The sequence below is a fragment of the Vipera berus genome, assembly GCF_964194415.1.
Source record: "Vipera berus genome assembly, chromosome: 7".
NCBI lineage: Eukaryota > Metazoa > Chordata > Lepidosauria > Squamata > Viperidae > Vipera > Vipera berus.
The window spans coordinates 11,941,693-11,969,201 of NC_138209.1; the positions used below are offsets into that span (position 1 = coordinate 11,941,693).

Genomic DNA, 27,509 nt, shown 5'->3' on the forward strand with positions numbered 1-27,509 from the left:
AGTGGGTTAGGACGCTGAGCTTGTCAATCAGATGGTCGGCAGTTTGGCGGGTCGAATCCTGAGTGCCGCGTAACAGAGTGAGCACCTGTTACTCGTCCCAGCTTCTGCCAACCTAGCAGTTCAAAAGCACGTAAAAATGCAAGTAGAAAAATAGGGACCACTACGGTGGGAAGGGAACAGCGTTCCGTGCGCCTTTGGCGTCTAGTCATGCCGGCCACATGACCACGGAGACGTCCTTGGACAAGCGCTGGCTCTTCGGCTTTGAAACGGAGATGAGCACCGGCCCCTAGAGTCGGAAACGACTAGCACGCATGTGCGGGGGAACCTTTACATTTACCTTATTCACTCTAAATACTATTCTTTTGTAATATGAATCAACTTTTACAGCTCCTTATAATTTATAAAGTAGGATAGATACAAGCCTTATGGGGACAATTCAGTTCCTATGGCAAGTTGAAACTGAAGCATAAAAGAAATAGGCATTTATTTAATGTTACCTTTCTACAAAGCCCAGCAAGCAATCACAATTTAACGACTGCAAAATACACCTACAGCAGTAATTGAGGGTAGAGACCGGCAAATTGTCTTTGCACAAAATGTCTCACCCTTGTGACCACTTTCAAATTATGAATTTACATTATATCTCATAGTGCCCACCATATGTTTCAATCCATGATTAATATACTGAAAAAAGATAGAGAATGTTCAGTTCAGTTCAAAATGAAGGAAATATAGGATATTTTCTTTTATGTGACTTTAATGAACTTCCACAGACTTTCAGTGACTTTCACAAAATTATTTTGTAGCTGTACAAAACATTCGTCCAAATTGTGCTAAAAATAAACATTGATAGGCATGGAACCAGTGATGAATAAATAGTGAGCTCTCCTGTTTTTACTATATATTTTTTTAATTTATTTATTTTAGGGTAACATTATTGGAGGTAATGTCCTATGCTACACAAGCTTCTAAACCAGGGGTAGGCAACCTTGGCTCTTTTATGACTCGTGGAGTTCAACTCCCAGAATTCCTGAGCCAGCTATGCTATGCTGGCTCAGGAATTCTGGGAGTTGAAATCCACGAGTCATAAAAGAGCCAAGGTTGCCTACCCCTGTATCTAAACAGTCTTCAAAGGCAATACCAAGTACAACATGTTTCCAGCACAAGGTTATGTTTAGCCTCAGGTGTGACTTGGTTAACAAAATACTGCATGGTTAACAAATGTTGTAACATGATATATCACCCAACCAATGCTTAGTCATGATCTGGTTTGTAAACAACAAGGGTTAATCAAAATCACATACCCCACATTATTGTTTATTGAATGTGCAGGCCCAGCCTGTGTTGCTTTACTTCTGGAACAACAGAGAACATCAGAGAATCACTACGAGAATAATTTGGCACCCATATGCTGAATACTCAAAGATAAGGGATGATTTAATCTTTTTTTAATTTGTTTTTAACTTTTGTACTGGTTGTTTTAAATGCCCTGTAAACCGCCCTGAGTCCTTCGGGAAAGGGCGGTATATAAATTTAATAAAATAAAATAAAATAAATAATGCCCATGTAATTTATAAAGGTAGTCCTCAACTTACAACAATTGAGCCCAAAATTTCTGTGGGACAATTATTAAGAAAATCTGCCCCATTTTATAACCTTTGCCACAGTTGTTAAGTGAATCACTGCAGTTGTTAAGTTAGTAAGATGGTTGTTAAGTGAATCTGGCTTGTCGGAAGGTTGCAAAAGGTGATCACATGACCCCGGGACGTTGCAACCATCATAAGTATGAGTCAGCTGCCAAGCATCTGAATGTGACCATGGAGATGTGCAATGGTCCTAAGTATGAAAAGTGATCCTAAGTCATTTTTTTCAGTGCTGTTGTAAGTTCAAACTGTCATTAAATGAACTGTTGTAAGTCAAGAACTACCTGTACAGTGAAAAGAAAATGAGTTTACTATTATTTTTAATGGGTAACATCTTGTAATTCACTTCTCTTGTGATTCAATCTACCACAAACATTTGTCCCTTCATGCTTCTTCCAACTCTGATCAAAAACCTACTTTTGCTTGCAAAATCATAAATCTTTGTATTTCATTGCCAACTTGCACAACAGCACTGTTGCACTGTTTCTTATTCTCTACACAGCTACATTAGACAGCAATCCAGCACTGCCACAATAGTAGGGTAAATTGTTCTATTTTATGTTGCCAGCTTACATTAGAACATGGTTTCATTGACCATTACTTTGCATCCATCCTTCGATAGCCCCCTTGAACTAAATCTTTTTGCCCGATTCTTTATTCATCGTATTTATATAGCTGTGCCCATATCACAATCAAGTGATTCTGGGTGGTGTACAATAAAGTTAAACCAATAAATACTAATACTTTCATTTAGCAACCATTCAAAGTTACAATGGTTGTGTGAAAAAAGTGACTTATTTTTCACTCAACTGTTGCAGCAATCCCAAGGTCATGTGATCAAAATTCGAATGCTTGGCAACTGGCTCATATTTATGACGGTTGCCATGTCCCAGGGTCACGTGATCAGCTTTTGCAACCTTCTGACCAGCAAAGTCAACGGGGAAGCCAGAATCACTTAACAACCGTGTTACTAATTTATCAAGTGCGGTGATTCACTTAACAACCATGGCAAGAAAAACGTAAAATGGGGCAAAATTCACTTAACAAATGTTTTGCTTAGCAGCAGAAATTCTGGGCTCAACTGTGGTCATAAGTCAAGGACTACCTGTACATACAAATTACTAATATAATTCATAATTATAAATAATAATTACTAATAAATACAAATCAATACCAATGTTAAAACTTTAAAGTTATAGAAAAGCACAAAATTAAAACAGAATGAAAACAATTTTGCCAAAGAGCAAGTGTCAATTTGCTTTCTGAAACGGTACAGGGTTTCTTGCCTGAGCAGGAGGGTTGGACTAGAAGACCTCCAAGTTCCCTTCCAACTCTGTAATTCTGTTCTGTTATTCTGTTTCTCTCTTTAGCTACTGGACCAATCACAGTCATCATCTAAAGTTCCAGCAACTTCAACGGTATTATGTTTGCTCAACCGTATCCTTGGCCTTTACCTTAGATGATTTTTATCTGTGTTGTCTGAAGCTGAAATGATAAAATATCCTCCGTGTATCCTCATTTGAATAACTTCATCCATCATAAACAGAATGTCAACGATTCAGTGACATAAGATTGTGATAGATTTTTGCTAGAATGACTCCATCAATCTGCATTTCCATCGTGCCTTCCAAACCCAGGTACATTTCTAAAAACTAACCTGTGGAATATGTGATTAAATATTCTGTCCAATCTTTATGGGTTTCCAATTTGCTCCAATCAGAACGACTCATCTAAATCGTTTCAGCTTTTTTCCACCAAAAATATGGTGGGGGGAGCAAAAAGAAAACTTTGAAAATTCATAGTTCTCACACGAAGAAACTCTCTCATTCTTTATCAGATTTGCCTCTTTGTGCCTGTGGGGTTAATTAAAGTTTTATATACTCATAAAAATGTTCTTTTCTGCTGTTCTGTTCATTTTCATTAGTGAATTTTAAAATCAGTAGCCAACAGTGTGCTGCAGCTGCCAAAAAAGCCAACACAGTGCTAGGCTGCATTAACAGAGGGATAGAATCAAGATCACGTAAAGTACTAATACCACTTTACAATGCCTTGGTAAGGCCACACCTGGAATACTGCATCCAGTTTTGGTCACCATGATGTAAAAAAGATGTTGAGACTCTAGAAAGGGTACAGAGAAGGGCAACAAAGATGATTGGGGGACTGGAGGCTAAAACATATAAGGAACGGTTGCTGGAACTGGGTATGTGTAGTTTAATGAAGAGAAGGGCGAGGGGTGACATGATAGCAGTGTTCCGATATCTCAGGGGCTGCCACAAAGAAGAGGGAGTCAAGCTATTCTCCAAAGCACCTGAAGGCAGGACAAGAAGCAATGGATGGAAGCTAATCAAGGAGAGAAGCAACCTGGAACTAAGGAGAAACTTCCTGACAGTTAAAACAATTAACCAGTGGAACAACCTGCCTCCAGAATTGGTGAATGCTCCAACACTGGAAGTTTTAAAGAGGAGACTGGACAGCCATTTGCCTGAAATGGTATAGGGCAGGGGTCGGCAACCTCGGCTCTTTTATGACTCGTGGACTTCAACTCCCAGAATTCCTGAGACAGCTATGCTGGCTCAGGAATTCTGGGAGTTGAAGTCCACGAGTCATAAAAGAGCCGAGGTTGCCGACCCCTGGTATAGGGTTTCCTGCCTGAGCAGGGGGTTGGACTAGATGACCTCCAAGGTCCCTTCCAACTTCTAGAGAACTAAACAGATCCAATAGCACAATTTTCTTTGCAATAGTAAGAAAGTAATTTCCATTTCTTATTAAATTTTTGAAGGTCACAGGCTCTGGTACAGCTCTGGTACGCCCTAATCCCGGGGTCTCCGACCTTGGTAACTTTTAAGACTTGTGGACTTCAACTCCCAGAATTCCTCAGCCAGCCAAATTGGCTAAGGAATTCTGGGAGTTGAAGTCCACAAGTCTTAAAGTTACCAAGATTGGGGACCTCTGCCCTAATCCACGGCTCTACCAATCCAACTTCAAGCCAGGCCTAACCACGTTAGCTTCTTAGTCCAGACAAGTTCACTATTGATTTTTTTTTTAAAAAAATGGTAAAAAGACTGGGCATGAGTCATAAGATAGAATACATGCTTCCTTCAAATTCTTTCACTCAGGAGTCTCCGCTCCCTTGATTTTTTCTATGCATCCTTTCTCCTGGTTAGATATAAATTACTGTCACTATTAACCATTAATCAAATTCCAAATTAGGATTCATGGTTCTTAAGACTTCCAAAGGAACAGAATAAGGAACATACTATCTGAATCTACAAATGCTTAACTATGCCTATATCTTATCAATCCACTGAGAATTTAATTTTTTTTTATTTTAATCCCATTTATATCCCGCCCTTCTCCGAAGACTCAGGGCGTCTTACAATTTAAGCACAAACCAATGTGCTTAGCAATAGCCTTCATTCTATGTATATGCCTGCTTATTAGGGCTTTCGCCCCCCCCCCCCAAGCGGCATTATTACAAAGTCAGCTTATTGCCCCCAACAATCTGGGTCCTCATTTTACCTACCTCGGAAGGATGGAAGGCTGAGTCAACCTTGAGCCTGGTGGGATGCGAACCTGCACTAACTGCAGGCAGCTGGTGTTACTTAAGGAGGCATTAGCCCACTGCTCCACCAAGGCATTAGCCTACTGCTCCACCATTTATGTCTTGCCTGTTCAGCTTGAATAATTCCTTCCCACAGACAGAAGACTTCTATCAAAGCTTTCTTCTACTGGTAAGCCACCTATTCTCAGGTGAGACGTTACTGAGATAAGAACATAAAAAGAATCACATACCACGGTCCAACAAAAGCCTAAGAGTAATCCATAAGCAGGGCTTGTAGCAAATGCCTCGTCTTAAAACTTTCCCTTGCGATCGATTATCACATTGGCATAAGTAAAAGCTGTGATGGGCATATTGCTCCATCCACAGCCTTCAGGTGCTACAACTTAAAAAATCAGTGGGGCCACAGCCAAAGCAAAATGAATTTTAAAAAGTAAACCTACAAAATGCTGCAATTTTGTTTAAAAAGGCATTCTATAAATAGTACATACAAATGTATTCCATGCATAAATAGTAAATAAATATAACCAGGAATTAATAATTATCAAAAACTGTTAAATATATGAAGATTGGTGTTAATTTATATGCCGGCAAGCATACAGGTAGTATTATTTTTAAAAAATGCTGTAGAAAGCCAGAGGGCTAAGAAAGACAGAGAGAAAACATTTCTTCCATTCAGTCTTCTGCAGTCTATTACAGGTCAAATTTGGAAGGCAGGAATATTACATTCTTACCATCCCAAATCTCTAAATTCTGATACAATGTTTTGTTTGTCCATAATTAAAATAATAATTTCCTATATCAAAAAGTGTTTTTTGTTGTTGTTTTTTACCAGCTTCATGGATTGGCCCAAGTTCTATTACATAGGTAGCCATCAATTTTGGCCACAACGGAGTCCAAATTTTCTGTTGCTAAGCAAGACATTTGTTAAGTGAGATTTGCCATATTTTATGACCTTTCTTGCCACAGTTGTTAAGTGAATCCCTGCAGTTGTTTAATTAGTAACATGGTTGTTACGTGAATCTGGCTTCCCCACTGACTTTGCTTGTCAAAAGGAGATCACGTGACACAGGGACACCACAACTGTCATAAATACATGCCAGCTGCCAACTGTCCGAATTTAGGACACGTGAGTGTGTGTCTGTGGGGGTGGGGGTGTGCTACAATGGTCGTAAGTGTGAAGAATGGTCATAGATTACTTTTTCCAGTGCTATTATAACTCTGAACAGTCACTAAACAAATAGTTGTGAGTTGGGTATCTGTAATTTACTTTATGTCATGGGTCTCCAACCTTTCTGGGTTGGCGGTCCAGTGGGAGAGGGAGGGGCAGGTGCCTTACACGCGCATGCACAAACGTGAATGTGGCTGCACGCGCACTCACAAAGACTGCAAACATGCGCACCACACAAATGGGGCTGCGAGCATGCACGCGAGGCTCTCAGCGATGGCGGTGCCTGTGGGAGGCTTGTGGCAGCACCGCCAGGCTTGCAGTGATCACGCCACCGCCCTGCACAAGGCTTGCGTTGTGGCCCGCCTGTCTCTTGTGGTGCTGCCGCCACCCACACAAGGTTCATGGCAACGCCACCGCCCACACACTTGCGGCAATGGTGGCACGGGGGGGCGAACACCCACACGTGCGCGCGTGCACTGCCCAGCTACTCATACGGCCCGGTGCCCAAGAAGCCACGGTCTGGTAGTGGGCCACGGCTCATAGGTTGCGGACCTCTGCTTTATGTTATACATCAGATTCACATATTCTAGGAACCACTCCTACCGAGCATTGTTCTTTTACCCGGAAAATTACCATCATGCAGGTTAATCGGGCTAAAAGATAGAGACTGGCACTAAATCTCTTAGTGAACTTTCATGTTAATGGGTGGATCTGCATATGGATTCCACTGATCCTAGTCCAATGTCATTGTGCCAGCAGACTTTGATTCACATGACTTCACATATTATGGTTATCTAAAATGCGATGTGTGGTCTGTTTATTTGTGGTCAATATACAGTTGCAAGAAAAAGTATGTGAACCCTTTGGGATTACGTGGTTTTTTGCATGAATTGGCCATAAAATGCGCTCTAAACGTCATGTAAGTCATAACAATAGAAAAACACAGTCTGTTTAAAATAATACTACACAAACATTAGCTGTTGTCATGTTTTAATTGAACATAAGATGGAAACATTCACAGTGCAGGGTGGAAAAAGTATGTGAACCTTTGGACTTAATAAGTGGTTGACCCTCCTTTGGCAGCAATAACCTCAACTCCCCGTTTGAAGTTTGCAAAAGAGCACCTGGATGTTCCACAGCACTACTGGCAAAATATACTGTGGACAGATGAAACCAAAATTGAGTTGTTTGGGAAAAACACACAACACTATGTGTGGAGAAAAAAAGGCACAGCACACCAACATCAAAACCTCATCCCCACTGTAAAACATGGCGGAGGGAGCATCATGGTTTGGGGCTGCTTTGCTGCCTCAGGGCCTGGACGGATTGTTGTCATTGATGGGAAAATGAATTCCAGAGTTTATCAGGACATTTTGCAGGAAAACGTACGACCATCTGTCCGCCAACTGAAGCTCCACAGAGGATGGGTGATGCGACAGGACAATGACCCAAAGCATACAAGTAATTCAACAAAACAATGGCTTCAACAGAACAGAATACGCCTTCTGGAGTGGCCCAGAGTCCTGACCTCAACCCGATTGAAATGCTGTGGCATGACCTTAAGAGAGCGATTCACACCAGACATCCCAAGAATATTGCTACACTGAAACAGTTTTGTGAAGAGGAGTGGTCCAAAATTACTACAGATCATTGTGCAGGTCTGATCTGCAACTACAGGAAACGTTTGGTTGAGGTTATTGCTGCCAAAGGAGGGTCAACCAGTTATTAAGTCCAAAAATTCACATACTTTTTCCACCCTGCACTGTGAATGTTTCCATCTTATGTTCAATTAAAACATGACAACAGCTGTTTGTGTATTATTTTAAGCAGACTGTGTTTTTCTATTGTTGTGACTTACATGACGTTTAGAGCGCATTTTATGGCCAATTCATGCAAAAAACCACGTAATCCCAAAGGGTTCACATACTTTTTCTTGCAACTGTATTTTAAACTCCGCCATCATGATTTATAAGCTATATTTTATAATTTAGTGTTGTGTAAAGCACAGCCAACTGTGGCTGATATAAGCACAATTACGCATCGTACAAAGCTATGGTACACATAAACACAAGGATTGCAAGTTTTAACATTTCCTATTCCTAATTTATTGTCAGTAATTAATTTGATATGGTTTGCTTAAAATTAGGTAATGACTTCATTCTTTCTAAGTCAGAAGTAATAGTAGGCTGTATTTAAACGGAAATGTTTTAAAGCTTACTTTTAGGATACTTGCTAAAATGGATACTTTATGATTTCTGCAGCTCAAACAGAATGAAAAGCAACTTTTCTGATACTATTTTCATGATTCCTTTAAAGGATTTTTTTGTGAATGAAAATGTTTCTGCCAACAATCCTGGCAGAATTCACAAATATTTTTTATAAATATCTGACAGCTCAACCAATTTCTCAACTGAAAATATGTAATATCCAACATATCAAAAAGCTATTACACACACTTATCCTTGGAAAAAATGAAAGAATTCCATTTACCGCTTTTCCCTCTAAAATAAATAATGACACACACTGCATTAGCAAGAAGTCTTTGTAATAGTTTTATACATGCCTAATGTTTTTAGTATATTTATTTACTATAGATATCTATTTAAAGGTCACATTAAACCAAAATCCAGAACTTTGGCTTGCTATGAATAGGTCGCTTGGTTCCTGCTGCCAGCAGGAGCTACTAATCAAAACATTCAAGCTCTGTTTGTAGTTTTGTCCACAAGAGTCAAAATGGAAATATTTGGTTTGTCTCGCAAGGACAGTAGTAATTGGACGCCAAGAGTCAAAACTGAATTCCAACTCCAGGTTGTTAGGAAATCAAAGTAAACTTCCCACAATTAGCTGTAACATCTGGAAAACATATGGATGGGGGAAGATGGCTTTGATGAAGAGCACTATTCAAAGAAAAAAGTTCTAGTGCTCATTATATCACACATCTGTAATTGGGAAATAATTTCCTGTGTAGTTCTGTCTTTAGTATGAATATGTGTGTGAGAGACACTGTGCAGACTCATAGATCCTTCTTTAAACCAATGCAGCTTTACAAGTGGAATTAGGACATATTGCTGCTTTAGCAATAGCACTTAGACTTATAAACCCCCTCCATAGTGCTTTACAGCACTGAGAATTATATAGGTCTGTATGTCAGAATATCATGCGCAACAATCTGTTGTTGTTAGTTGCGAAGTCGTGTCCGACCCATCGCGACCCCATGGACAACGTTCCTCCAGGCCTTCCTGTCCTCTACCATCTTCTGGAGTCCATTTAAGCTCACGCCTACTGCTTCAGTGACTCCATCCGTCCGCTTCTTCTCTTGCCCTCAACCTTTCCCAGCATTAGGCTCTTCTCCAGTGAGTCCTTCCTTCTCATTAGGTGGCCAAAGTATTTGAGTTTCAACTTCAGGATCTGACCTTCTAAAGAGCAGTCGGGGATGATCTCTTCTAGGACTGACCGGTTTGATCGCCTTGCAGTCCAAGGGACTCGCAGGAGTCTTCTCCAGTACTATATAGTTCAAAGGCCTCAATTCTTTGGCGCTCAGCCTTTCTTATGGTCCAACTTTCACAGCCATACATTACAACTGGGAAGACCATAGCATTGACTATATGCACTTTTGTTGGCAGGGTGATGTCTCTGCTTTTTAGTGTGCTGTCTAGATTTGCCATGGCTTTCCTCCCCAGGAGCAAGCACAACAATCTAGGTCCTCATTTTAATGACCTCAGAAGAATGGGAGGCTGAGTTCATCTTGAGCCCCATCAGGATCCAGGCTGTGGGCAGAGTTAGCATGCAACACAGATAGTCCTCGACATACAACAGTTCAGTTCAGTGACTGTTCGAAGTTACAACAGCACTGAAAAGTGACATAGGAACATTTTTCACCTTTATGACCACTGCAGCATCCCCATGGTCATGGGATCAAAATTCAGATGCTTGGCAACGGACTCAGGTTTATGAAGGTTGCGGTGTCCCCGGGTCACGTGATCCCCTTTTGTGACCTTCTGACAAGCAAGTTCAGTGTTGAAGCCAGATTCACTTAACAGCCGTGTTACTAACTTAACAACTGCAGGGATTCACCTAACAACTTTGCTAAGAAAGGTCGTAAAATGGGGCAAAATTCACTTAACCACTGCAGTGATTCACTTAACAAGTGTCGCAAGAAAAGTCGTAAAATGGGGCAAAACCACCTCAACAAATGTCTCACTTAGCAACAGAAATTTTGGGGTCAACTGTGGCTGTAAGTTAAGGATTATCCATACTGCATTCTAACCAATGCACCACTTCAGCTCCTGCTATCACAGAATTATTTTCTAAAAAGAAATGCCAGGTTGTGTATCAGGTTGTTAAGTCTCCAGCTCTAAATCACTGCATGGAAATGCAGTATATTTAACTGGGATATAGTCATATTCAAGGAGTGTACCACCAATAGCACTCCCACTCTACAGTGTGTGTGTGTGTGTGTGCGCGCGCGCACATACACACACACACACACACACATACACACACACACACAGAGACCAAAGCCCACACCCTTCTGGCTCTGATGATGTTACACAGTTGGGTAATGAAATGTCTGCAAGAAAACAACCAAGCTCAGAGAGCACCAAGGACCCCTCCTATACTCCTAGTATTCCTATACTGAGTTTAGGAATGTTTACCACTAAGTAATAAACAGAATAGCAATTCAGAATTTATGTAAAGGAGTGAAGACTTGATCTTGAGAATGAGGAAGGAATGGCTGAACCAGGAAGGAGTTTCAGAAAGATTCACTTGAATTGGTTGACACATCACATTAAGCCAGAGGTTCCCAAGCTTTCTTAGTTCACATCACCTTTACTGCCTCAGTAATTTCACAGTGTCCCTAGGCCAAACTGTGAACTACTTTAAACTAGTAATTCACGAATCCACAAAGCCCCTGTGAGGTTGCTGCATTGCCCCAGGTTACCGCAAAGTTTGGGAACCAAAGTTAAATAATAATAATGTAACTTAGCATTGGTTTAAAGTGTTCTGTGAACTCTGCTTCTGATTCATATAGCTTAGCCCAAGGTTTGAACAGAGAAATTGTGTTAAATTTTGGAACAGTTTGGCAGACAGCAACAGTATGCAGTCTTCCTTCTAAAGACTTCTTTGACGTAACTGATAAATGTATACGAATCAAACATCCAGTAGCCTACCTAGGTACACAAGGAGTACTTCCAATGTAAAGAGAGAAAGGCCATAAAACAAATTACAAGATAGATATGTGTGATCTTAAAAGTCAATGATAGAACAAAATGTATTACGAATGAAGGCAAATATACGTGTCGCAGGATAATATTCCAAGATCCAATCTGGGTCCAATCATTGGTAGCTTCACATATTGCATTGAACAAGGGCATAGAATCAATTTCGCAGCAACTAAGATTGTTGGCCGTGCAGGTACAAAGATAGACAGGGAAATGATTGAAGCCTGGGAAACTGGTCCCCTGTCAGTCAGCAGGAGTGCTGATTTACCATCAGCTTATCCACTGCTTAGGAATCGAGGACTTGGCAGCACAAGGAAATAACAGCCAATCGCTGGCCATCAACACATCAATCAACCAATAGAAAAGCACCATATAAATACGATTCAAAGAATAGCCCAAAGCACATATTCCAGTAGAGAGAATCTACTGAGGATGGGCTCCAGCATAAGTCTGAAAGCTCGGAAGAGTAAACCTTGGGTTCCGGTGACCAACCCAGATTGGATCTTACACAATATATTGTTCCAAACACACATTCTTTGGCTTATGGATTCTGGAGATTAAAATTAAACATTCCACAAGAACTACACTTTATGTTGTTCCCAGACATACTAATTCATTCTAATTTTCTGTTCACTGGGCGATCACAGCAATATCCACAACTGCAACACCTTTATCCAATGTTAGTTACATTGGAATATAACTTTGGGATGTACATTGAATGTAGTTGAATGTTAACTTTTTGATTAACAAGATTTTTTTTGTTTGTCTGATTTCCAGGATTTTAGTAGTCCATTGTGTTCCCAAAATTACACATGAAAGTCAATTTCCAGAGATGAACTGGTTTAATTATAGGTTCAATGCCAGAACGAGAAAGATGACATGTTCAAATATATACGAGATAAGTCAGTTCAGACAGGTGTTTCATACCTTCCCGACTTTTCTTGCACAAAATCTTTGGGGAAGGTGACGGTTAGGAATATCATATCCTATCAAACTAAAAGCTGAACTCAGCATTTCAGATTTTGAGATTAACAGGAACAAAAATCAAAGGCACGGCCAGTATATCTCTTCTGCATTTACCACCTTTGTCTGTTTCATCAGCGTTTCTATCCTTGCGGTCAGTTCAAATAAAACATTCTTAGACTTCAGCAAGCTTTCCCAGGGATTTTATTAGTCATGCTGAGTGAGAAAAATGCATTATATTTCCAAAATTCCTACTGCAGCCTTAGAGATGGGTGGCACAATAGATAGTGTATCTTGATAATACAATTGATATCTAATTCGCACTGATCTACTATTTATATGTGTATTTTCAAAATGAACTCTACTTTCAGAAGCTGAACTGAAAACCAAAATTCTTGTTGACTTTACTATTATGCTGACCTGAGGGAACATATAATGAATCATACCATCACTGAAGTATATAAGGAGGAAAAACTCTCCAGCAGACTATTACCATATGACCCTGTTATTCACCTCTCCATAAATCAAAAACACTCATTTTTTCCTTGTGAAAATTAACAAAATAGCACAGAATCTCAAACTAAATAACTCCCACAAATATCCAGGGTAAAAAAAAAACAGTTCCAATTCTGAACACTGCACCATTCTGACGTTTTTAAGAGTAGAGGTAGTCCTTGCCTTAAGACTACAATTGGGTCCAGAAAATCTGTTGCTAAGAGAGGCGGTTTAGTAAATCATGCCAGATTTTTCAAGCATTTTTAAAATAATCTTGGTTAAGTGATTCGTCCCAGTTAAATGAATCACACAGTTGTTATGCGAATCTGGGTCCGCCCCACTGATTTTGCTTGGTGGAAGCCAACTGGGAAGGTTGCAAATGGGGGTCACATGGCCCAAGAATGTCCTAATTACATGCTGGTTTCCAAGGGCCCACCGTCTCTTCATCTGACCACAGGGTCACTCCAAGGGTTGTAAGCATGAGGACCAGTTGTGAGCCACTTTTTTTCAGTGCGATTGTAACTTTGAGTGGCTGCCAAATGAATGGTTGTAAATTGAAGACTATCTACAAATAGCTGTTTGAACTTCAGAATTTGTCTACATTTCTTTTCATACTCTATTTTTATGAAAAAGTATTGATTGGGAAAGGAATTGTGTATACATCATTTGCTTTATAGTTTGTACAAATCCAGTAGGTCTCAAAACTCCCGCTTTATATTTAATGAGAACAATGTTCTTCTAGCCAACCCGAAGATCTACTTTAGCTTTCAGGATTTATCTAAGTTCAACTGTAGCAGTTTAAAAAACATCACATTTATCAAATCTTAGAGTTTCTTTTGTTCTTTAAGACTGAAAAGAGGAGAGACAAACATTGTGTAATGTGAAATTCTCAATCAACACATTTTAAAAAAAAATACTGTGGCAATACATTTGATAATTATTTAATCAGAAATTAGTCCAAAATTATCTCGGATTTATTTTGTTCCATTGTAGGTTAACTATATTTTTACTGACCTTAGCTAACTAAGAGTATTTTAAGGAAAAGGCTTGAATAAACATTTCCAGTAAATAACTAAGTAATAGCACTAAATAGTAATAGTAATAAATAGTAATAATAGTAATAAATAGTAATAACTAAATAGTAATAAATAACTAAGTAATCTAACTATTCACTCACTGCTTGCCTGAGAAAAACTACTCTACATATGTATATAAGGACAGAGAATTCTGTATCTTGCATTCCATATATTTTAATGTATCACAACCACTTTTGGTCACCACAATATACAAACGATACTGAGGCTCTAAAAAGAGTGCAGAGAAGAGCAACAAAGATGATTACGGTTCTGCAGGCTAAAACATATGAAGAACGGTTGCAGGGATTGGGCATGTCTAGTTTAATGAAAAGAAGGACTAGCGGAGACATGATAGTAGTGTTCCAATATCTGAGGGGCTGCCACAAAGAAGAGGGGGTCAAGCTATTCTCCAAAGCACCTGAAGGCAGGACAAGAAGCAGCAGATGGAAACTAATCAAGGAGAGGACCAACCTAGAACTAAACAGAAATTTCCAGACAGTGAAAACAATTAATCAATGGAAGAACCTGCCTTTGTGAATACTCCAACACTGGAAGTTTTTAAGAAGAGACAGGACAACCATTTGTGTGAAATGGTATAGGGCAGACATGTCAAACACAAGGCCCGGGGGCCGGATGCGGCCCGCGAAGTGGTTTCATGTGGCCCGTGAAGCCATCTTGGAAACAGTGAGGGAATGGCCCCCACTGCCTTGGCCCTGGCCCAGAGACCCTCCTTCTGCCAGAGACCCTCAGATCTGTCCCACTCCTGCCCAGGCCCCCATAGGCACCCTTGAGGCGAACGATGTAGAGCTGGCCACGCCCACCCAGTAGGCCATACACACTCTAGCCACGCCCACCCAGTAGGCCACGCCCACCCAGGCCAGACCCACCCCGGCCCCCTGAGGGCAACCGCAATGCTGATGCGGCCCTCAATGAAATTGAGTTTGACACCCCTGGTATAGGGTCTCTTGCGTGAGCAGGAGGTTGGCCTAGAAGACCTCAAAGGTCTTTCCAATTCTGTTATTAAAACTCCTGCTTTTTAGACTTCCCTATATTTTACTGTTTTCAGTGGGGCTAAATCTCTTTCTGATTCAATTACTTAATTCCTAAGTAATCAATGGAATGGGTGTTGTAGGTGCTCCAACTAGAGATTTTTAACGAGAGTTTGGACAGTCGTTTCTCTGAAATGGTACAGGGTTTCCTGCTTGAGCAGGGGGGTAGAATAGAAAACTTCCAGGGCCCCTTCCAACTCTGTTATTCTGTTAAAAAAATGTTTCATCCTCTAGTATCACCTTTCCCACTCATTCCCATGATATGTATGGGTTTTCCATTATTTTAATGAGAATTAAACATCATCAGCTATTGGAATTTATGAAACTATTTGCTCAAATTTAGATTTGACACCCCCCCCAAAAAAATAATTCCACCAGAATTTATATATGCAATAGTAAGCACTTCTATATAGTACAATTTAAAGTCTTCCTTCAACACTGCAATAAATGAATACTCAGCATTCTATTACAGATTTCTTATTCAGGAACAATAGAAACATCTATGAATAAGGGGAAAAGAATTCAATGCCTCCTCCAGAATAAAATACAAAAGATTTTATACAGAGGCAATATATTTTATGTAGGCAAATGTATTCAGACTGCACTTTAGCTAGAATTATGTATTTCATAATTAACAGTAATTGAAAGTACTCTCGTTTATCATGGTTATAATCAATATTATGTAAGAAGGTTCTTGTTCATGCAAGATGTTATAGAGATGCTCTAAAAATTCCCTCAACTCTCTGATTCAGAGATGTCGCGAAATATGATAAAGTGAACTCTGAAATATGGGAACTGTCATACATCTTGTTTAAAGCTGTAATGTGGATGGCTTTGGTTTAAGGGCTGTGATCACGTTACTAAGCCATAAATCATAGTTTACAAACATCCACCAGGTATGTTAAATAAAATTAAGCAAAACACAGTATGGACTAGCACAAAATACAAACTCATCCATTTTGATTTATCCAACAATCAAAGTTTACATAATGCACAAACATGTCCAGTGAATTAGGAACAATGACAATTTATATAGATATATGTATGTATATATTCTGAAATTTGATACTCCTTTTTACTCTTTCATATATTTTCTGCATATATTTTATTTTTTAAAAAAACATATAATTTTATAAAATAAACCATTTTCCAACATTAGTCCACACATCTTAAGACTGCCAAGGTTGAGAAATACTGTTTTACATGCTATCTATAATTACTCATTTGGATACATGGATATACACACACACATACACATGCGCACACACACAAACAGAAGCACCCAAAGTTGTTTAAGTGCTAATATATTTAAATAGCAAATCTTATATAGCCTTTCAATACGTTAGAATTTTCATAATCAAGCTAACTGCAATTAAATATTAAAGCATATTGTATCCACCTCATAATACTGTACTAATGAATAAAACGAAACAACTCTTTAAGCTAGTGAAGGGAGTGAAGTGGAATTCAAATATTTTTGGCCCTGCTGAGAAGTTGGAAAAATACTGATCCAATGGCTCCTGAAAGACAACAGATTGGGCCAAAGGGCACTTGATTAAATAACTTACTGCTTTTACCTATGTATTCATTTACTTAAGCAAACTTCATATTGGTAAATATTAATTAACATAAACTTGCTCACCTAGTAAACAATGTCCTTTCACAATGAGAGAGAGAGAGAGAGAGAGAGAGAGAGAGAGAGAGAGAGAGAGAGAGAGAGAGAGAGAGAGAGAGAGAGAGAAGGAGGAGTTTGGATCTTTTTAATTATTGACCTAATTGAAAACCAGGCTAAACCTCATTTGTGACTTAAACCTACATGAGAACCAAGTTGCTTTTCATTGATTCAATTAGATATGATTAAGACAATCCAAGATTTATTATAATAGCTGAATCCAGCCATTATCTGCATTCACAGTTGACTTCTGGAGTGGTTTTGTTTTTCTGGCCCTCAAATCAGACTTGTTTCCTGGCAACTACCTGGACAAGTCCATACAGTTTCCCAGGCAAGACTTTCAAAAGTGGTTTGCTTCTGTCTTCTTCTCAGAGGGGGAACAACTGTCTCAAGGTCATCCAGCTGGTTGCTAAGGCAGGACCAAGGTTTCTTCACTTCTAGCCCAAGCACCTTAGTCATTAGGCCACACTGGCTTTCAACTAGACTTAAGAGTAGCTTAAACATTATAAATCAATGTATTTTAAAATCAGAAATTAAAATGCAGACCAGTTATAAATCTAGATGTCAAACTAGGAAAGAGAATAACACAATGAAACAGTCTGATGAAAGAGAGTCAGAGATCACTCTGTAGCAGTGTTTCTCAACCTCAGCAATTTTAAAATGTGTGGACTTCAACTCCCAGAATTCCACAAACCTTAAAAGTTGCTGAGGCCCAGAAACACTATTCTACAGAGATTACCCCTGATAAAACCCTATACAATTCAAAAACTGTACCACATTTCAAACATGAAAACAATAAAAACATCCAAAATAAATATACATACTTGGCCAGTTAGCAATAAAGCCAGGAAATGGGGTCCTTTACACATTCAGCGCCCCAGGTTAGGGAACACAACTACGGTTTTTAAGGCCTTAGAAAAGGCTAGCACAGATGGGGCTATTCTAATCTCCAAAGCGCAGGGGTCACTGTGGAAAAAAGTCCCTTTTCTATTCCCTGCCAGCTGACACTCTGGCTGATGGGATCATTTATGCTAGATCAAGTTGGGCAGGCAGAGACTCTTGGAAAATGATAATCTGGTCTCAAGGCATGTAGAGCTTTAACCAGCACCTTGAATTGCACCTGACATGATTTGCTATCTGCGCAGATGCATTCTGTACCAGTTGGTTCCTGGGGCATTCCCATGTACAGCATGTTGCACTAGGCTATACAAAAAGAAAGAAAGAAAGAAAGAAAGAAAGAAAGAAAGAAAGAAAGAAAGAAAGAAAGAAAGAAAGAAAGAAAGAAAGAAAGAAAGAAAGAAAGAAAGAAAGAAAGAAAGAAAGAAAGGAAGGCACAAATTATCTGAGGTAGTCCCAGGCAACACTCAAATAAGAATTATTTCAAGAGAGCTTCCGGTTTTGCATAGTAGTGCAGCAGCTGAGGGATTGCGGGGCTCCGCACCCTACAGCTGATTTTTTCCTGTTAGGGGATGCCTGGAGAGGCGACAAAAAAGGGGAGCCACGCTGACCGTGGAGAGACAGTGGTCAATCCGGTTGTTTGGGGAAAAACCTCCAGAAACCAGCAGAAGAAAGGCTAGCTTCACTCCAGAGTCTAAGCAGCCGAAGCCAAAAAGCACTAATTTAAGCTTGATCATAAACAATGTGTTTGGAATTGGGTAAGAATATTGATTCTCTCTTCTACTTGATAATTGATTTCCTGGAAAAAAACTCCAAGAAGCAAAAATCCTCCGAAAGTGAGAAGGAGGGGGACTCTTGCCCCACCCTCCCACAGAAGGAAGCGGCAAATTAAACTTTTATGGGGGACAGAAATATATTGAAATGAAAGAATATAAGACTTAAATCTGGATAAGTTTGAAACTGGTGGAATTTGTTAAGATTTTCTTTTCAAAAGATTATTGATGAAAAGAGAAGAAAGTAACTGCTTGTTTTGAAAGCTGGAAAAAAATGGTGCTGACATTTAGTGGCAGATGAAAATATACAACTGTAGTTGCTATAATACAGGAATTGGCAGAAAGCCCAGAAAAAGATAACTTGTTTTTGTGATGATGATAACTTTATTGTCACTTTGAATGTACACCAATCGGCATACAACAAAATGAAATTTCATTGCATACAGCTCTCAAAGGGTCACCACCTCCGATATATACTCCTTGTTCGTGGCCCGCTCAAATTTCACATTGTCCATTTTAGTCTCTAGGGAGTGAACGATGGCAAACAGGACAGATGGAAATGGGGCTCCATGTGGATTAGCCCTCAAATTCGCTTGTATTCTGACAACCTCGCCTTCTTTCCTTTTTCTGATCCTGACTCTTCCACCCTTTCCTTAAAGAGGCCTTGCTTCTTTTCGCCCCATTGTGACCTTCAATGTCTTAACTAAACAGAGAACAGCTGCAACAAAGAAAACATTTTGGGGTACCTACAAGGCGAGAACTATAAACCTTAAAAAAATGATCTTCCTGGATTATAAATACTTATTGAACTGTGACTCTAAAGCTTTTTGCAAACAAAGCAAAACTTTGACTTTTGGCTAGCATGGAACATCACAGGTCTGCAGAAAGAACATATCAAGAAAAAAACAAATACTTTCCAGAAGGAAATGTATGCTATATTGCAACTAATTCAAATGACACTGATTTCAAACCACGAAGAAATTAAAAACAACTTTGAAAATATAAATGAACACATCTTCAATTTAACCTTACAACAAAAAAACTCTCAGAAAATAAAAATAGAGTGATCAGATAAAGCAGACAACAGAATATAAACCAGAGGAAAGAGATTTAAAGATGGAACCCAACAATGGAAGGTATTATGACTTAACCCAGGCAGAGAAAAAATTGCAGGAAATATAGGACATGGAAAAGATAACCTACACTTCAAGATTGCAAAATAGGTTTGAGGACAAAAAAAAAGATTCGACAAAATGGATTATAGAACTGTCAGGAGAACCTGAGAGACAAAAAATGATAAGAGAAGTTAAAAGAAAAAGAAAGAAAAGATTTTCAATGAATACAAAGGGGCGAAACCCTCCCACAAAAACATCTTACTGTATTTGTCTCCTGTACCTACAACATCTACAAGACTATGGGAAGACTTTTTGGTCCAGCAGAGCATAAGGTAAAGGTAAAGTTTCCCCCGCACATGCGTGCTAGTCGTTTCCGACTCTAGGGGCCGGTGCTCATCTCCGTTTCAAAGCCGAAGAGCCAGCGCTTGTCCGAGGACATCTCCGTGGTCATGTGGCCAGCATGACTAGACGCCAAAGGCGCACGGAACGCTGTTACCTTCCCACCGTAGTGGTCCCTATTTTTCTACTTGCATTTTTACGTGCTTTCGAACTGCTAGGTTGGCAGAAGCTGGGACGAGTAACAGGTGCTCACTCTGTTACGCGGCACTCGGGATTCGACCCGCCAAACTGCCGACCTTCCAATCGACAAGCTCAGCGTCCTAACCCACTGAGCCACCGCGTCCCTTCTTAGCAGAGCATAGTGATTAGGAAAGATGCTTGGAAGGGGGAAAAAAGGCTAAAGTTAGAATTAAGAAATTAGATGATGGGATTTATCAGATGGAATATCTAAAGATTAAACACTTGTTTGAATATGGTTAAAAGAAACAGAAAAATTCTGGATATAAATGTATTTTAGTTTAAGAGGGATAGGACCCTTAAGTAACAGTATGTTTTTCTTTTTTTATGATATGAGAAATATAAAAATGTTGGGATGGTTTATATGAGGGAAATGCTTTAGATACTTAAGGGTAATTGATCTTGAGAAAATCTCAATTAATAAAATGTTCTGAAAAGATTCAAAAGATTAGATGATTGGATTAAATGGAATATTTAAAGATTAAACATTTATTTGAATACAGTTAAAAATAGAAAAACTCAGGATATAAATGTATCTTAGCTTAAGAGGGACATGTTTTTCAAGTAGCATACTATTTCCTTCCTTTTCTTTTTTTTTAAGATATAAGAAATGCAAAATTGTTAGGATGAGGAAAAAGACTTAAATATTTAAGTGTAATTAACTGGTAAGAATGTTTTGAACATTGTAGGTAAAACAAATCTTAATAAGAATTTTGAAAACAGGATCTATAACAAGGTAATTAAGATAATTAATTAAAAAAGCTCTATATTGATGTGGTTGTTAATATAGAAAAATATTTATATTCAATTGTTATCTATCAAAATACTAAGAAATATACTAATTCAAGGTTGGTAAAAGAGAATATTATTGGAAGAAGAGAAAATCAAAGAAAGCTACAATGTGGATTATGGAATTATAGAAATTGATTGTTATTGTTTTTAAATATAAAGCCAGACAATACGCTGTTTAGCAAATATTAAGGTGATTATGTTAAAAAAACACCAATAAAATATATTTTAAAAAAGAATCATTTCAAGAACATAAATATAAAGGAACATGAATGTCTATGTTTCTCATACATTAAGTACTGATCTTCACTTTATCTTTTCATGTTCTGATTCTGCAGCTTAGGATCACTTAAGAAGTCTTTTCAAGACCACAGAACATTTGAGCAATTTTTTAAACTATGAAAAAATTATCACTTACTGCAAGGCTGGGGGAAGAGTAAAAGGAATATTAAAATAAAGCATAACATTCATTCTTTACATTTAACATGTGTAATATAAATCTTATTATGTTTTATGAGTTTGCACAGGACAACATATTTCATCGATCCCCAGTTTTGTTAAATGTTACCTGGACTTTATTTCAATGTTTGATCTTGGCTATAATAAGTGCTACAAATCCACTTTCATAAAGATATGTTAAACAAGAAAAAAGGGGGGAGGGGGCTAAATGCTTTATCATATTCACTGTGAATTTTCATCCGGAAACATTCCGACTGCACCAAAAGCTTTCCTCTTCCATTTAGCAATCACAATAGCTCAAAAGGTTCAAGAACAGCCTTCTCTGTTCAATGGCACTTACCAGCAAAGTAAAGTATCCCTACAGTATCACTACCTTGTTTTTCAGCTGAAAGAAAGTCAGCCCAAGGTCTGTCAGAACAAGGAGTTGTTAAGGGTTAAATCAAAATTATAGATCAGTGCTTCTCAATCTTAAATTCAATAAACTTAAACTTATGCCAAAAAAGCCAACACAGTGCTAGGCTGCATTAACAGAGGGATAGAATCAAGATCAGGTAAAGTACTAATACCACTTCACAATGCCTTGGTAAGGCCACACCTGGAATACTGCATCCAGTTTTGGTCACCACGATGTAAAAAAGATGTTGAGACTCTAGAAAGAGTACAGAGAAGAGCAACAAAGATGATTGGGGGACTGGAGGCTAAAACATATAGGGAACAGTTGCTGGAATTGGGTATGTGTAGTTTAATGAAGAGAAGAGTGAGGGGTGACCTGATAGCAGAGTTCCAGTATCTCAGGGGCTGCCACAATGAAGAGGGAGTCAAGCTATTCTCCAAAGCACCTGAAGGCAGGACAAGAAGCAACGGATGCAAACTAGTCAAGGAGAGAAGCAAAATAGAATTAAGGAGGAATTTTAACCACTGGAACAGCTTGCCTCCAGAAGTTGTGGGTGCTCCATCACTGGAAGTTTTTAAGAAGAAACTGGCCAGCCATTTGTCTGAAATGGTATAGGGTTTCCTGCCTGAGCAGGGGGTTGGACTAGATGACCTCCAAGGTCCCTTCCAACATCATCATCATCATCATTATATTATTATTATTATTATTATTAATAATAATAATAATAATAATAATAATAATAATAATAATAATAATAATAATGGCTGGGGAATTCTGGGAGTTGAAGACCACACATCTTAAAAGTTCACAAGGTTGAGAAACACTAATACTGGCCAAAGTTCATTTCAAAAGTTCCAAGTGAATATGAGAGACCACAATTTTAAATACTCATAGCAGCACTGACTAGTAGCAGGTCCTCCAAGTTTGGATAGTAGTTTTTCACCTGAATTTGGAAACACAAAGAATTAGTTTTAGCACCTTCATCAAAAGGAGATGCCTTATTTATGGCCATGGTCCCAAGAACTGACTACAACTATTTTCCTGCTAAAACTTACAACAAGCCAATAAAGAGAACAGTAACACTGAAGTATACTAATACATTTTGTAACTACCTAACTGTATAGTTCCTTTATCTAACAATCATAGAAGTGCCTACTTCAAGTCTGATTGAATATAACATTAAATCTAATTCATCTTCAACAAAGTAGGAATATGTCATATAATAGGCACCAGAAATAATCATAATATTTTCATTAGCAAAAACATTATATACAGTATTTCAATAGAGCAAGAATCCAATATATAAGAATTGTAGTATCTATCTACGACTCTTACCAGCTGGCTGAGTAATTCTGGGAGTTGAAGTCTATATATCTTAACGTTGTCAAGACTGAGAAACACTGATCTATGCTGGGTTAGTAGTGTGCCTTATCTGCATCTACAGATACATGCTGATTCTGCTGCAGTTTTATATACACAAGTGCAAGGAGGGACCTCAATTTGCACATACATCTACACTGCCAATAGAAAAGTCCTACGCATCTATGACTTCCCCAACAACTCTCATCTCTGCTTTAAAAAAATAAAGTTTGCATTGTTATCTTGACTGCCTGATACATGGCATTACATGAGGAGAATGATCAAACAATTTTCTGTAGGCAGAAAATTCCAGCTTTAGTTCCAAGCAATTCCCAGGCCAAACAATTAAATAGTTCCAAAGGTTAGGAATAAGCCGATTCTGAAAGTCTGAGTAGTTAGATCAGTCCTTGGACTATTAATACAGGTACTCTTCAACTTACAACCATTTGTTTAGTGACTTTTCAAAGTTACAATGAACACTGAACAAAGTGACTTATAACTAGTTTTCTCACACAACCAATGCAGCATCTCCATGGTCATGTGATCAAAATTTGGGCACTTAGCAACAGGCATGGATTTATGACGGTTGCACTGTCCCAGGTTTGTGTGATCAGCTTTTGTAACCTTTTCAGCTGGTTTAAGAGATGTGAGGGAAGCCAGATTCATTTAATGACCACATGATTCATTAACTGCAGTGATTCACTTAACAACCATGGGGAAAAAAAGATTAAAAAATGGGGCAAAATTCACTTAATTGCCTTGCTTAGCAACAGAAAATTGGGCTTAGCTGTATTCGTACGTCGAGGACTACCTGTGTAACTTTACAGATTTATATAGATTTGACGGTGACTGAATCTCAGCCAACATTTTATTCTGAATCATTATTGCATTACATTTTTGCAAAAAAAAACAACCTCAAAAAAAACCCTTAGAAAGTACTGAAATACTTGACATATAAGCAAAAAGAGCAGTATGTTTGCCTTATATTCTTACAGAATTAAATTGAAATTACACAGTGATTCTAAAATCCTCAAATATCCATTTCTCTGGTTAAGATCATGGGGAATATCAGTGAACATATGAATTTTCTTCTAATTACAATAAAATGCACCATCATTATTCGGTCCACATGTTCTCTACTGCTGCTTTTCATTACAATGTCACAACAAAATAAGTAAATATTGGTGGAAAGGAAAAAAAAAGTGCCTTTCTCTCCACAGAAGGGTTTAACTGAAATGTCTGATCACATGTGAAATATTGTAATCCTATCTAAGAAGCTCTGCAGCCATGAAAGAAAGACAAGTCACAAATGTTCAAAACTCCGTTTAGTAATTTAACTTCCTTAAATAAGTTTCACGGACAGTTTACTCTTTCAATCTAATCAAGCATATTTATATTTCAATGGAAACACCATTTTCTACTGTGTTCAAAAGAAACATCTCAGAAAGTTCCTATCATACACTTTGCAGTTTGTATCTAAATGCAATTGAAGAAGAAATTTTGAAAAGTGCTGTTTTTCACAGATAATACACGGGAAGCTGTTATCTATACATTTTACACTATGCTGCATTGCAAGGTCCTGCAGGCAATTTCACTGTGCAACAGAACCCTACTTTTATGTTAACCATTATTAAGAAACCTACTAAAGCAGGGGTCGGCAACCTTGGCTCTTTTATGACTTGTGTACTTCAGCTCCCAGAATTCCTGAGCCAGCCATGCTGACTCAGGAATTCTGGGAGTTGAAGTCCACAAGTCATAAAAGAGCCAAGGTTGCCTACCGTTGTACTAAAGCATCCCATTTTGACACTACTTGCCTATCTCAGTCCCCAGTTCAAATATTCTAGTCTTTAAAATTGGATGTATTGCCTCTTTGGAAATACCTGAAGCTTTGAAATAATTGTTTTTAAGAATGGGAACCCATTAAAACAAAGAGCAGGGATAAAAGCCAGCCATACCTACAACCCTTTCATTTGCCCTGGTTTTGTATTGGATTTTGTGACAGCTTCCTAAAGCTACTCAAAGCTGTGTAAGTGGTTGCCTATGTATAATTCAGCTTGGTTATATCTATCTTGGAGACACAGTGACAGCAGAAATCATATATAGCTGTTTTGTTTCCTTCTATCCCTAAGAGGAGAGGTCTTCAACTTCCCCCTGCCCTCCCCCCTCGAAAATTCAGCCTTAAAGTACCTTGCACTTGTGCCATTGCAGTTTATACACAATGAAAACATTCCCGCTAGGTTACGAAATGCACCGCAAAACAAATGGACAGAACTTGCCTTACTCTATGTTTACGTTAATGGTCAAGAAGAATGTCAAATTATCTCCTATAGTTCTCAGTGGAAGCAGAAAGAGAACCCTGAAATTGAAAGCCAGATCCCTACTGACATCAAACCATTATAAAGGTTCTCTAGAGAACAGAACTAAAAGGATTATTCATCCGTGCACAACTCATTTTTTTTAAAAGCCACCTTTGTTCCTAGCAGCTAGTGACTTTCTCCTTGACAATATGCCTTCAATCCCCCCCCCCACACGCTTGCACCTTTTCACACCAACATATCTCCCCCACCCCATGCTATAGATCTGTCATGTAAACCACTATATAAAAACCAAAACAAGAGACCTCTAATCCACTGGGATTGGCTATCTTTTGTTATTTTCCTTTCCTGCCTGGGGAAAGTATGGATTGAGCATAGAGAAAAGCTACAAACCACCTTCTCCTTTCCGGATCTAAAGCGAACCGCTAAACACACACACACACACACACACCCCTACCCGAAGCCGCAAATAAACACACAAAACCGAGCATCCTTTTAGTTTTAACAAAGATAAAGGCGGCATGCAGTGAATATTTTTTTTCCCCTAACCAAGATATTCACCGCAAGGGCCAGGAAGAGGAAAGCTTCCAGCAAGCATCAACCCTTCTGCACAAACCAGGATCATCTGTCCCCGAGACCCAAGCTCTGATTTATTTGGGGCTCTGCTATTTTTCACCGTTCGTGGGGAAACGGCAGGCCCCACCACCGCCCGGGCAGTTTGCAAACCGGGCGAACGAAAATAACACAGAGGCGGTGGTATTCTCATTAAAGCAAAGGGCGGTATATAAATTCAATAAAATTAAATTAAAGCAGAAGGAGGGTGGGGGGGGGAGGAAACAACCCAAACCTTTACACGATGAATAAATAAATCAATAAATCGGGAAGCCTCGGCTCCGGGGCTCTTTTTCTTGCGGAAGATTCCCCTTCCCTTTTCTCCTTTTCCCCTCCTCCAAGCTTAAGCACAAACCAGGCGAATACAAACTGTTTTCCCGCAACCGGGAAGGGGAAAGCAGCGCAGCCCAAGCCAAGCGGGACTTGGCAGGGGAAGGAGGTCAGGAAGCGGCGGTCGCCGCCGCCGCAGCATCTCTGGAAAGAAAGCGGAGGAAAGCTCGGAGCGCCGGCGCGGCCTAGGGAACAGGGATTGGGGGGGGGAGGAGGGAAAGAGAGCGGCGGCCACCCGGCTCGCCCCACGGCCCAAGCAGCCCGGCGGCAGGAGGGAGCAGAACTCACCCGAGCCGGGGTGGTGGTTGGTCTTCTCCGGCCGCGGGCAGGGGGAGCCGGCCCGGAAAGGCTGCCCTCACCGGAGGGGACTGCAGGGCTTCAGGACGGCATCCGGGGTCCGCCGAGGGGCGTCGGGGTGGCCCTGGAGGCAAGGCGCAGGGGAGGTAGGGAGAGGAGGAGGAGGAGGAGGAGGAGGAGGGAAGGGCGACTGTCCGCCTCCCCTACGGCGCGGCTGCAGCCCAGGCGAAGGGGGCGATTTCAGGCGGAGGAGGAGGAGGAGGAGGAGGCGGCAGCGCCCCCCGCCGTCGGCTCCTCTCAGCTGGCAGCTCCCAGCTTGGCCTCATCAATCAAGGCCCGGCCTGGCCGAGCGGAGAATCCCGGGAGGTGAGAAGGCGGCGCTCTTCCCTCCGGTTCCAGCTGCTGGTGGCCATTTTAATTCCCTGCCCTGGCCGCCGCCGGTGCGCCTGCTTCCCTCTTTTCCTGTCCTCCCGCTTCCTCCTTTCCCTCCGCCGGCTCTCGGTTGCGGCTCCAACCCTCCCCGCCGCCGCTGGAGGGCTCGCTTGCTCCCTCCTTCCTTTTCTGCCAGCCGCTCCCGCCCCGCAGCCTTCGGGGCCGTGGTGGAAACTGGTCCCTCGACATCCGCCGAGCAGGCGAAAGGAAGAAGAGGAGGAGGAGGAGGAGTGGGCCGCCTCTGGTGGTCTTTTCCTACCCAACCCCGGGAATTTTATTTTATTTTAATCCCATTTATATCCCGCCCTTCT

At 39.9% G+C, this 27,509-nt stretch overlaps 1 protein-coding gene across 4 annotated transcripts in view; it reads right to left on the bottom strand.

The window, feature by feature from the left end:
* The window catches only part of WDFY3 (WD repeat and FYVE domain containing 3), a 177,688-nt gene extending 150,450 nt beyond the window's left edge, over positions 1 to 27,238 (bottom strand). For all 4 annotated transcript variants that reach the window (XM_081333153.1, XM_081333152.1, XM_081333151.1 and 1 more), the window contains exon 1: positions 26,758 to 27,238. The gene's annotated coding sequence lies outside the window, so the exon portion shown is untranslated. The remainder of the gene's footprint in view (positions 1 to 26,757) is intronic.
* Between the last annotated feature and the right edge of the window lie 271 nt (positions 27,239 to 27,509).